Source organism: Rhineura floridana, chromosome 7, assembly GCF_030035675.1.
Source record: "Rhineura floridana isolate rRhiFlo1 chromosome 7, rRhiFlo1.hap2, whole genome shotgun sequence".
Lineage (NCBI taxonomy): Eukaryota > Metazoa > Chordata > Lepidosauria > Squamata > Rhineuridae > Rhineura > Rhineura floridana.
Genome location: NC_084486.1, coordinates 86,143,646 through 86,156,145, shown reverse-complemented (window position 1 = coordinate 86,156,145; position 12,500 = coordinate 86,143,646). Strand labels below are relative to the sequence as shown.

Here is a 12,500-nt window from a genome sequence, read left to right as displayed (position 1 = left end):
TTTATATTTTTGAGGTTTTACGATCCCTGAATGTAGTCCCAATTAAATTTGAAGATATAGTTAAGGTAGTTATTCTTACCAAGAATTCTTTTGATATGGTGGTATTATTAACTTTTAGATCTTATGGAATGGTTAATACTTTTTTAGCAAATAGACCTTTTTTGTTGAGGTTTGGAATCCAAGTGCGAAGACACTTTGTTAATTTAGGAAGACCACACCCTCTTTGTGTAAATTGGCACCGGCCTGACCTAATAGCCCAAACTCAATTATCAGTTATGGGGAAGTATCCTCAGGATAATTATACATCTACAGCATACCCCCATTTTAACCTCACCAGTAGCGACTTTGTTGTGCCGGATAGTTATAACGATTCTACCAGCTCCTTACTTACAAGTAGTCCAGTTCAATCTCAATTACAGTCACCCATTCAGGGAGACCATGAGGATAAACTGACTGCCTCCTTCTGTGACGGATCAGATGAGCTATTATCCAACTTTACTAGTTTCTCTGACAACGCCCAACAGGATATTATTAATAACTTACATAAACTTCTTCAAAACCTACTGAGTAAGAGATTATCCTCTAGATCCCGTAAGGATCTTGATCTGGATTCGCACTATAAAGCTCAGACCTTAAAAATACCGTCAACTCTTGTTCTGCCAGTCTTACCAGAATCGGATGTTATGTGTGACACTTTACAAAGTATAACCTTAGTCCCGCAAGAGAAATTAAAATTCCCTTGATGCTATACGACCCAGCCAACTAATCTATCCTTCTTACCTGCTACGATACCACTTAATGTCGAGGTGGGTACGCAAAAGCCCTTAAAGGACCTTATTTTCGGAGAATCCATAATAACTCTATGTGGGGGTGGGAGATATGATTTGAGAAAACCCTTCTACCACATCAAGAGAAGTCGACCTCACTGTTGGTTATCAACTCCTATACGACGACCCCGGCCAAATAGACAGGTGTACTTGGATGACAATTCTCCCGGATTACTAGTCTTGCTTTTTAACGCCAGGTCGGTAAATCAGAAAACCACGATCATTCAGGATCTTATCCTGGATGAACATGCCGACTTGACCTGTATTACAGAAACCTGGTTGGATGAATTAGGCGGGGTGAACTTCGCTGGTCTTTGTCCTCCAGGTTTCTGTGTACATCAGCAGGCTAGACCGGGGGGTCGGGGTGGGGGAGTCGCAGTAGTCTATCGCGATTCCATCTCTATGACCAGGTGCCCTCTACCGCAAATTGCTGGATTCGAGTGTCTTTATTTAAAGCTCTGCGGGCGGGACAAAATAGCGATTTTGCTGGTGTATCGCCCTCCCCGCTGCCCAGCAGTCCCCTTATCCGGGGTCTCCAAGTTGATCTCCGGGCTGATGTTGGAGTCTCCCAGGCTGTTAGTTTTGGGCGACTTCAATATCCATTCGGAGTCCCCACTTTATGGAGATGCCCGAGACTTTATGGCGGCCATGACAACTATGGGGCTGTCTCAACTAATAACAGGCCCTACTCATGCAGCTGGTCACACCCTTGATCTTGCTTTCTATGCGGGACAGGATGATAACGATCCAGGAGTGGTAGATTTTTCTATAGCTCCATTGTCATGGACGGATCATTACCTGGTCAGCTTTAGACTAACTGCGACTCATACCCACCGCGGGGAGAAGGGACCCATTAGAATGGTCCGCCCCAGGAGACTGATGGATCCAGTTGGTTTCCTGTCAGCTCTTGGGGAATTCCCTGTCTCCCAAGTAAGTGATTCTGTCGACACCCTGGTCAAATTCTGGAACAGTTCAATGACCAAGGCCGTTGACACAATCGCTCCTGAGCGTCCCCTTATGCATTCCAGAGCAAAATTGGCCCTATGGTTTTCCAATGAGCTGATGGCGATGAAACGCACTCGTCAGGGTCTAGAGCGACGGTGGCGGAATACTCGGAACGAATCTGACCGACTTGTCGTTAAAGAATACTTGAAAACCTATTCGACTACAAGACGATCTACGCAAAAGGCCTTTTTTACGGCTTCTATCTCATCAGCCGTTAATCAGCCGGCTGAACTATTCCAAGTGGTTAAAAATTTGCTTAACCCTGTTCATCCTGAGGACAACGCGGATTTGTCTCCAACCCGTTGTCAAGAATTTGCCTTTTATTTTGCGAATAAGGTCGATCAGATCCGCTCCGACTTAGAAGCCAATTTTAATGCAGTCTCTAAGGATGTACCTTCGGCCTCTGTCTGTCCAATTAAGATGGATTCCTTTCAACTTGCTCAACCTGGAGATATAGTCAGCCTCCTTGGAGGAATGAGACCTACCACCTGTCCGCTTGATCCTTGTCCCTCCTGGATCATTAAACAAGCCAGAGGGGGTCTGGCTGAATGGGTCTGTGGAGTAGTCAATGCCTCTCTTCAACAAGGCTCCCTACCAAGATGTCTGAAAGAGGCGTTTGTGAGACCATTACTGAAAAAACTCTCCCTAGACCCATCATGTTTGGGTAATTATCGACCAGTATCCAACTTACCTTTTTTAAGTAAAATAGTGGAGCGGGTGGTGACTAGTCAACTTCAACGGTTCCTAGTGGAAACGGATTATCTTGATCCATTCCAATCTGGTTTCAGACCTGGCCACGGGACCGAAACGGCTTTGGTCGCCTTGGTGGATGACCTTCGAAGGGAATTAGACAGGGGGAGTGTGTCCCTGTTGGTTCTCCTGGATCTCTCGGCGGCCTTTGGTACCATCGACCATGGTATCCTTCTGGATCGCCTATCCAAGATGGGGCTTCAGGGTACTGTTTTATGTTGACTCCGCTCCTTCCTGGAGGGTCGAACACAGAAGGTAATACTTGGAGACTCCTGCTCAGCCCCCTGGCCTTTGACCTGCGGGGTTCCACAGGGCTCTATTTTGTCTCCTTTGTTATTTAACATCTATATGAAGCCACTGGGTGAGGTCATCTGGAGGTTTGGAGTTCGTTACCATCAATATGCAGATGACACCCAGCTTTATTTCTCCTTTCCCCCTGATGCCAAGGAAGCTGTTCGACCCCTGAACCAGTGCCTGTCCTCAGTGATGGATTGGATGAAGGTGAACAAGTTGAAATTAAATCCAGACAAGACAGAAATGCTCTTCATCAGCCATAGGGCTAAACTAGAAACGTGGAATGTACCTGTGTTAGACAGGGTTACACTCCCCCTGAAGACTCAAGTCTGCAGCTTGGGTGTGCTTCTGGACTCGACTTTGAACCTGGAAGCTCAGGTTTCTGCTGTGTCCAGGAGTGCTTTTGCCCAGTTAAGACTGGTTCGCCAGCTGCGCCCGTTTTTAGAGATGTCTGATCTGACAAAGGTAACTCACGCCTTAGTTACATCCCAGCTTGACTACTGCAACGCACTCTACGTGGGGCTGCCTTTGAAGACAGTTCGGAAGCTTAAATTGGTTCAACGTGCAGCAGTAAGAATGCTGACAGGGGCTGACATTCGTGCACATACAACCCCCCTGTTGCAACAGCTTCACTGGTTGCCGATTTGCTTCCGAACTCAATTCAAGGTGCTGGTGTTGGCCTTTAAAGCCCTTCACGGCCTGGGCCCTGTCTATCTGTCCGATCGGTTGTCTTCTTATGAACTCCCCCGTTCTCTCAGGTCCTCCGCTAATTCGTTCCTTAGGATACCTTCAACCACACAAGTTCATCTTTCAGGAACCAGAGACAGGGTGTTTTCTGTTATCGCCCCTAGACTCCGGAATTCCTTGCCAATAGAGGTCCAGTCAACCTCCTCGCTTCCGGCATTCCGTCGCCAGGTCAAGACGTTCCTTTTCCGTCTCGCATTTAACCTGGATTGAGGAATAGGAAATCTCTTGACCATGAGAGATTATGGAGTAATGATGCTGTTTATTGTATTGTATATAGTTTTACTATTTTAACCTTATCTTATAAGTTTGTATTTATGGCTGTATGTCTTGTTTTTATAAGGTATTTTTGTCTATGTTCTTTTATTATAGAGTTGTTCGCCGCTCTGAGCTTTCCAGGAAGATAGAGCGGCATAGAAATGTTTTAAATAAAATAATAAATAAATAAATAATAAAATTTAACGATCAAGAGGCCAAGCTTACCAGCAGGCACATCTTTTGTTAGGGAAATTAGAGATAAATGGGCTCAGAACATCTAGGAAATAGCTGGAGATACCTCTGGGGGGAAGGCCCATTTTGGAGAAGATTACTCACCATCTCTTGACTGAGAGGTTGTGTGTTAAGAGCTGCAATTTTGGGGACAGTGACACAGAATCCAGAGTTTAGATGCAACCTAAAAGCATCTGGAGATGCAGGGTCTCTCTTTCTGGAAATCTGATGTGGGAGCATATTTGCTGTTTGTAGGAGCAATAAACTGTTTACCTCCATCTAAGCTCAACTTGTGTATTTGTAAATAAGCTGTAATACTGCAGAAACATCTTAGGTCCCCAGTCATCTCTTCTTTCCAAAGGGAAGCAAATTTGGGTAAGCCCTTCCCCTAGAACTTCTCACCACTCAGGGAAGTGGGAGGGGCCACATAAAACACACATGGGTTTAAAAAGGCAAAAGCCCATTTGTCTCTTTGAAATTAGCAGGAGAACAGGCAGCGATGGAACAGCAACATGAGGGAGTGCAGCTTTGTTGCTTTTTTGACTGTAGGAGTGATAACATTATCTGCCACAGTGGTATTTGCAGTGTTGTGAACTTGGGGGTTGGAGGACAGGTCTGTTAGGTAGGCTGGACTCAGATAGTGATTGGCCCAAGGATACTCAGAAAACTTCATGCCTGATCAGCGATGTGAACCCAAATCTCCATATCCAAAGTCCAACATGCTAGTCATTACACAGTCTTTTGGCAGCTTACTATTCTATGACTTTCAGCTGCTCCTAGTGATGCCCTTTTATCCTTTCCTCAGTTTACGTTCTGACAGCAACTAAGCTGGCACTCCCTATTGTGCCCTAGTCCTTTCCATGCAGGGGCATTTACCTCCCCCAGCAATTCTGGAAGGCCCAGGACCTGGGCAGAGAAGACCCCTAAACAGATGAAAATGCTCGGTACAAGGCCTAGGAATCCACATAGGTTCTTAGGGGCAATTTCTCCCAGGTACATGGGCACCACGCTGAGACAGATTCCTGGTAGGAAGAAGGAAAGAAAAAGAGGTTAATAACATGGCAATCAGCCAGCAGCCTGAGATATCTAGGGGCAAATCCATGCTAACTTCCCTCCAAGAAGCCATATTTGTTCTGTTGTCACATCATCCCAACCCTTTGTGGCATCTTAATAATTGGTTTATTGCGGCAAGAAATTTAATGGGAAACAGCCTAATTCATTAGGTGCATGGAATCTACATTCCATAATTTATGAACATTTCCCCCCATAGACAGGAACTCAGATCCAGCTTTCTGAATTAAAAAACACTTTGTCTTGTCCAAGTCAAACTCAATGTGGAACTTCAAGAGAAAGACAGCCAGCAATCTAATAATCTGTATATGCAGATAGACTTTTTGAGATGAATAGGTAGCTTTCAATGACTGTGTATTACCTGGGCACTAAAGGAGAATGAAGGACCATACACAAAGTGAGAAAGTCTGGGCTGAGCGGTGTCTTACCAGAGTGAACACCAGTTATGAAGCGTCCAAAGATGACCATTTCAGGTGATTCCAAGTAGCGACTTAATCCCATTAACATGCCAGCCAGAAAGACAAGGATGTTGCTACATACCAGGGTACCATTCCTGTTAGAGATAACATTGATTTTGGATGTTTTTGATCGCAGAAAGCTCCAGATAAAACATGTTGTTTTCTCCTTTCAGCCCCCCTCCTCAAGCACTCCATTTTCCATTGCAACAAAATGCCCAGGTGGCATCTCCATGACCACCCCTTGATATAAGGTATGATACTTCCAACCTGTTCTCACTTCCCAATATAACTGTTTTACCAGATGCTAATACCTGTAGCCAAATAAGGGTTGACTAGCCAAACAGGATGTAGATCAGGGATGGGAAACATGTGACCCTTTGGATGCTGCTGGACTACAACCCCCATCAACCCTGACCACTGGATCTGCTAGCTGGGGGTGATGGGAGTTGGAGCCTAGCAACATCTGAAGGTCCACAAATTCTCCATTCCTGATGTAGATGATCTCTGAGCAACCTCTCCGTTGGATGAAATGTTGTGAAGTCCAGAGCTTAAACTGAGATAAGGTTGTTTACTAGAGCATATGGAAATTGTTCTTATGATAGAGTTGAGATTTGGCCTCAACTCAGATTAAATTCAAAACATTATTTGAGAGGTTGGCAAAAGGAGTGGATCAATCCTAACTTTATCCTAATTGACCCAACTATATTATTTCTATTTATTTCTATTATTTGTTTACCAACTTTTAACAAAATAAGTTCCCAAGGGGGTTTAGGGATAATTAAAGTGTCAGCTTAACACATATTCAGAACAAGCATAGAGATGTGAAGGCCTGGACAATTCAGGAAAAAAACTGTTTTCTCCCAAAACAATTTGAAGGGGGGGAAGGAAAGAAAAAATCAGGAATAAAACTACATACACAAAAATTCCCCCAAAATTTTCTCTAAGCAAGTAACAGAAGAATATTCTTCCAAGTGATTTGGTTCATTCCTGATGGCCTAGCAGAATAAAGACTTTTGAAAACTTATCTCAACAGAGATGCCGTAGAGGGACATAAATCATCTGTTTTTGTACATATTAACTATATTTGCATGCAGAAGTTCCCAGGTTCAAGCCCCAGCATCTCCAGTTGGGCTGGGAGCAGAGCTTGGAAAACTTACTTTTTTTGAACTACAACTCCCATCAGCCCAATCCAATGGCCATGCTGGCTGGGGCTGATGGGAGTTGTAGTTTTAAAAAAGTAACTTTTCCAAGCTCTGGCTGGGAGTATCCCCTACCTGAAGCCCTGGAGAGCTGCTGCTTTCAGTGTAGACAATACTTAGCTAGATGGACAAATTTTATTTATTTATTAAATTTATATCCTGCTCTTCCTCCCAAAAGGAGCCCAGGGCAACAAACAAAACACTAACACTCTAAAACATCTTAGAAACAAAAGACGTTAAAACATATTAAAACAAAAATCTTTAAAACCATCTTCTTTAAAAAAAAAACAGCTTTAAAAAAATCTTAAAAAGCAATTCCAACACAAACACAGACTGGGATAAGGTCTCTACTTAAAAGGCTTGTTGAAAGAAGAAGGTCTTCAGTAAGCACCGAAAAGATAACAGAGATGGTGCTTGTCTAATATTTAAGGGGAGGGAATTCCAAAGGGTAGGTGCCACTACACTGAAGGTCTGCTTCCTATGTTGTGAGGAACGGACCTCCTGATAAGACAGTATCTGCAGGCGGCCCTCACCTGCAGACTGCAATGATCAACTGGGTATATAAGATTATTTTTCAGGTATCCTGGTCCAAAGCTGAATAGGGCTTCGTACACCAAAACCAGAACCTTGAACTTGGTCCTGTAGCTAATGGGCAGCCACTGTAAATCTTTCAGCAGCAGGGCAACAGGTTGGCGATATCCTGCCCTAGTGAGCAGTTATGCCGTCGCATTTTGCACCAGTTGCAGCTCCAGGACCAGCCTCAAGGGCAGCCCCACATAGAGTGCATTACAGTAATCCAGACTGGAGGTTACCAGTACATGGACAATGGTGGTCAGACTATCCCAGTCCAGAAAAGGCTGCAGCTGCCTTACCAGCCAAAGCTGGTAAAAGGACTCCTAGCCACTGAGGTCACCTGGGCCTCTAGCAACAAAGATGGATCCAGAAGCACCTCCAGACTATGAACCTGCCATTTCTGAGGGAGTACGATCCCATCCAAAGCAGGCAATTGACCAATTATCCAAACTTGGGAACCACCAATCCATAGCATCTCTGTCTTGCTAGGACTCACACTTAGTTTATTGGCCTCATCCAGCCCACAACCGAGTCCAGGCACTGGTCCAGGGCTTGCACAGCCTCTCCAGATCCAAATGTTACAGATAAATAGAGCTGGGTTGTTTGGCTTGTTATAAGGCAGCTTCCTATGTTCCACCAGTGTGGGCTGCCACAGAGGTCACCAAAAAGTCAACCTAGCCAATATCTAGCATTGTTTTATCTTTAAACTCTAATAATTCTATAGTCATTCCTGCCTTAATCATAAGACCATAAGAAGAGCCTGCTGGATCAGGCCAGTGGACCATCTAGTCCAGCATCCTGTTCTCACTGTGGCCAACCAGATGCCCATGGGAAGCCCACAAGCAGGGCCTGAGCATGAGCACTCTCCCGTCCTGCAGCTTCCTACAACTAGTATTCTGCCTCTGCCTGTGGAGGCAGAGCATAACCATTGTGGCTAGTAGCCTTTGATAGCATTATCCTCCATGAATTTGTTTAATCCTCCTTTAAAGTCATCCAAGTTGGTCGTCACCATCGCCTCCTCTGGGAGTTCCATACCTTAACTATGCACTGCATGAAGAAGTACTTTCATAGCATGGGACTGGTGACCCTAAATGTCCAACTTCTAGTTGAAGATAGTTGGGATTCTGTGACTCAGAGGACAAGTAATAGCTCTCCTCCGGATGATCTCAGTGATGGAGCTGGGATATAAGGGCTCAGGTGGGCCTTAAGAGATACTCAATACTCAAAAGGGTGGTGAATCTGTTAACCCATCTTGGCTGCTATGCTAAGACTTGGAAAAGCACTACCTTTTTAATAGCGCTCTTACCTTCCGTATTGCATTACCAGGATTCCCACAAGAAAGGATCCCACCAGGCCTCCCAGGGCAAAGACTGAGACAGTCAGTGAGTACATGAGTGTGAGTGGCCCTTGAGCCAGACCCTGTCCATAGCGCCGGAACCATGTTGCGTTATAGAAGGCTTTGATGTGCTGCAATGAAGGAAGATACAGCATGGAGAGAGGGTGAATGCGAGAAAGTTGTGAGAATTCTAGCTTCATGCTCGCTATCATTAGATTTTAACCACAGATTAGTTGGAGTCTTATGATGTCTTGCAGTGAGAGTATCAACCTAAGTGAGGTAGTGGAGAGGAACAGAAGAGGTTCAGTGGAGTATCAGGCCAGGAAGTAGAGAGACTGATGTCCTACCTCAGGAGAGGATGGGAGGCTCTATGGTTAGTGCATGTACTTTGTATCTGAGTCTTACCGCTGCTGGAGAATTCACCACAGCCAAATTGTAGCCACAGAGCATGGACGATCCAAATGATGACAGGAGTGTGACAGCCAGCAGAAGGAAGGTGAGGCGCTAGGAAGGAGAAGAATGCATGTCAGATAAGGAGGAGATAGAAGCACTGTAGATCATGAGACATACCAAGCATGGGACATCATTTTACCCATAACAGTTGCCATAGATTGGTGAACCTACATATATCAGTGGTTCAAAATGGGGCTGAAAAATTACAGAGATGGCAGAAGACCAGCTGCAAGGATGCTCAGGGGACTAACAATGCAGGCTATCCCTCAACATCTTTGGAGAGAACTAAGTTTGCCCAAGTGTTAACAATTGGAGCTTGGTGAGATGTATGGAAGAATTTGTTTGGCTGGTAAGAGAAGCTGATGAGAAAGCATTACACACACTTCTGGTAAGCAAAACTAGTCCTATACTTAACAAATAAGTATAGGAGTAAACTAACCAGCTTTCACCACAGTTGCAAGGCAGCAGACAGGTTACTACCTCAGTATCATGAAGGAAATCAGAATTACAGGGCACTCAGAACATAAAAGGGAAAAGACTATGCTTTGGCCCATCTGGATACAGAAAAAAGCATCACATACTTGAGTAATTAAGGAGATTCTAGGAGTCTTGCCATTCCAGTGAATGCTATTCCTGTGACTGTAGCTTGTTACAACTGTTTTTAATACTGAATTTTAAATGGTTGTAACCAGCCCTGAGACCTGCTGTCAAAGGACAGATAATAATAATAATAATAATAAAATAATAATAAAATAATAATAAAATAATAAAATAATAATAATAATAATAATAATAATAATAATAATAATAATAATAATAATAATAATAATAATAATAAATAATTATTTCCAGGGCTAGCTACGTCTGGTTTTGGGCAGTTCCAGGCACAAACATCCTTTAGTTAGGTATCAGGAAGAGTCAGCAGGAAGAGAAAGGATGCTTGGGTCCTGACCTTTAATAAAAAAAACATTTACAATTGACAGAGAGTGTTTGACCATACCCACTAGAACTGGAACCAGTTAAGTCAACTAGGGATGTTTTTGCTAATATGAGGATCTAGTAAGTCTTGTATGGCATCCAGAGCATGCAAGCTGTTGGGTGTCTAATAAACATAGCAAAATAAGATAAAAAGTCTCATGTAAATTAATATAATTGTTGCAGGAGAGCTCTGCAAGCTAGTCTCTCTGAAAATAGGGTAGGGATTATTTAGAGCAATTGAGGGCAAGAGTGCAACAATTAGCTAGCAGAAATGTGTGCTAGGAGGTGGGAACATCCCATTTTGTGGCAGAAATGAATCCAGAAAGGGAATGTTAAGATAGTTCCAGCCAGTCTGTATGTGTATATTGCTGCTTTGCCAGTCTCGCTAGCTCTTATAATGGAATTTGAGTTGCAGATAAAATGGAAGGTGGCCAAATATTAGATATCACAGTGAATGTTGGCCCAGTTTGTGACATTGTCACCACATGTTTAAGTCCTGATAGGGTAAACGTGTCTTGAGTAGCATAAGCAATTATTTGGGGACTGATGTGAATGCTGTAAGTGTCCCTTTCTTCTTTTGACACAAGGTTCTATCACCCAGCCTCTTAAAGAATTATTAATTTATTAAAGCATTTGTAATCCTGCTTTTCTATCATGAAGGAAAAGTATGACAGATACAAGAGGCACCAAAACAAGACTGAACCACAAAAATATGTTATACATGATAAAACAATCAAACAAAAGAAAAGAAAACAGCCAGCATTATCAAGGAAAAAGCACAGTAACAAAGAACATAACGCTACAAGACTAGTACGTCAGAAGTGTAATCTAGAGCAACCATAGTCGCAATGGAACTTTCACAACTGCCCTAGAAGAAGGTGGACACCCCAGTATTCACACTGGCAGCCTCATACTGGAATCTCCACAGGCTGGTGAAATACATTTTTATGTGTACTGGTGGAATAACCGGATGGGATTCCCTAGCTTAGCTTTTCCCAAACAGACCAGGCAGATGGTAGCAGCAGTGCTCCTTTTTAAGTATCAGGCAGCCCAGAACAATAAGAAAAAGAAATGGCTGTAAACCTGTAGTGGAACATGGGAAGCTGCCTTATTCCAAGTCAGAACATTGGTCCATCCAGCTCGGTGTTATCAACACTGACCGACAGTGGCTTTCCAGGGTTTCAGGCAGGAGTTTTCTCCCAGCCCTTCGTGGAGATGCCAAGGATTGAGCCTGGGACCTTCTGCAAGCAAAGCAGATGCTCTGCTACAGAGCTATGGCCTTGACATGGCTCCTAGACAGACGGCAAAATGTCACTGGTCAGAGAAGCCCATTGGTGACCAACCAGGGCCCTTTCCAGGCCTAAATGGATGCACAGCATTCGACATATATTCAGGCAGGGCTACCTTTCCCCTCCCCCCCCATATTCCCCTCTGTACATATAAGAAAAGAGGGCAGCATGGTATGGATTGAGCCAAGCCATTAAGGAAGGACGTTAGGCTTGCTTGCAGGGATGTATGTGCCTGTGTCTATAGCGCTACACTCCCTCCCCACACACATACACAGTGAATGAGGGAGGAGACAGTGGGTCACTGGTACTGGGGCTAGATGGGAAAGTGATGTTCCACTCTCAACATACCAACTTTTTGCCTATTTTCTGCCTCTCAGTCCAATATGGCACTACACAAGCATGTCAAGCCCCTATTTCACTGTTACATGGGACATAGGAGACTGCCTTGTACTGAGTCAGACTTGGTTCATCTAGCTCAGTAGTGCCTATACTGACTGGCAATGGCTCTCCAGGATTTCAGACGGGCCATTCTCAGACCTACCTGGAGATGCCAGGGATTGAACCTGCCACAGCCTAGCTGTCTTTGCTATGAACATTAGCAATCCTGCTGTCCATTACAAATCCCGCCTTAACTCAGGGGTATTCAGTATTACTCCTTATGTATAACTGTGGGAGACAGACAGTTTAATGATTCTGGGTCCACACAAACAAACTAAAATAATGAGGAATGGTTTGAAACAACTCCATTCTTCAAAGCCTCTAAGACAACACATGTGCAGCAACGTCTAGGCCTTTTGTAAATGTGACCTTAGGGTAAGTCCTCAAATTGCCATATTTTTAATAAGGGGATATCTCTAAATTACAAACTATATCATTACATCTTCCCCTTAATTATTAAACAGTAACAAAAATGAAATAACTATAAAACACAGAGATTGAAATTACTGATTATGTGTGATCCACAAAAATAGAGTATCTTTTCCAGTTAATTACACTGAACTTATTAACATGTCTCGGTGAGTCATTCTGAGGGT

At 43.8% G+C, this 12,500-nt stretch overlaps 1 pseudogene; it reads right to left on the bottom strand.

The window, feature by feature from the left end:
* LOC133389677 (solute carrier family 2, facilitated glucose transporter member 9-like) overlaps positions 1-11,018 on the bottom strand; it is a 43,888-nt pseudogene extending 32,870 nt beyond the window's left edge.
* Between the last annotated feature and the right edge of the window lie 1,482 nt (positions 11,019-12,500).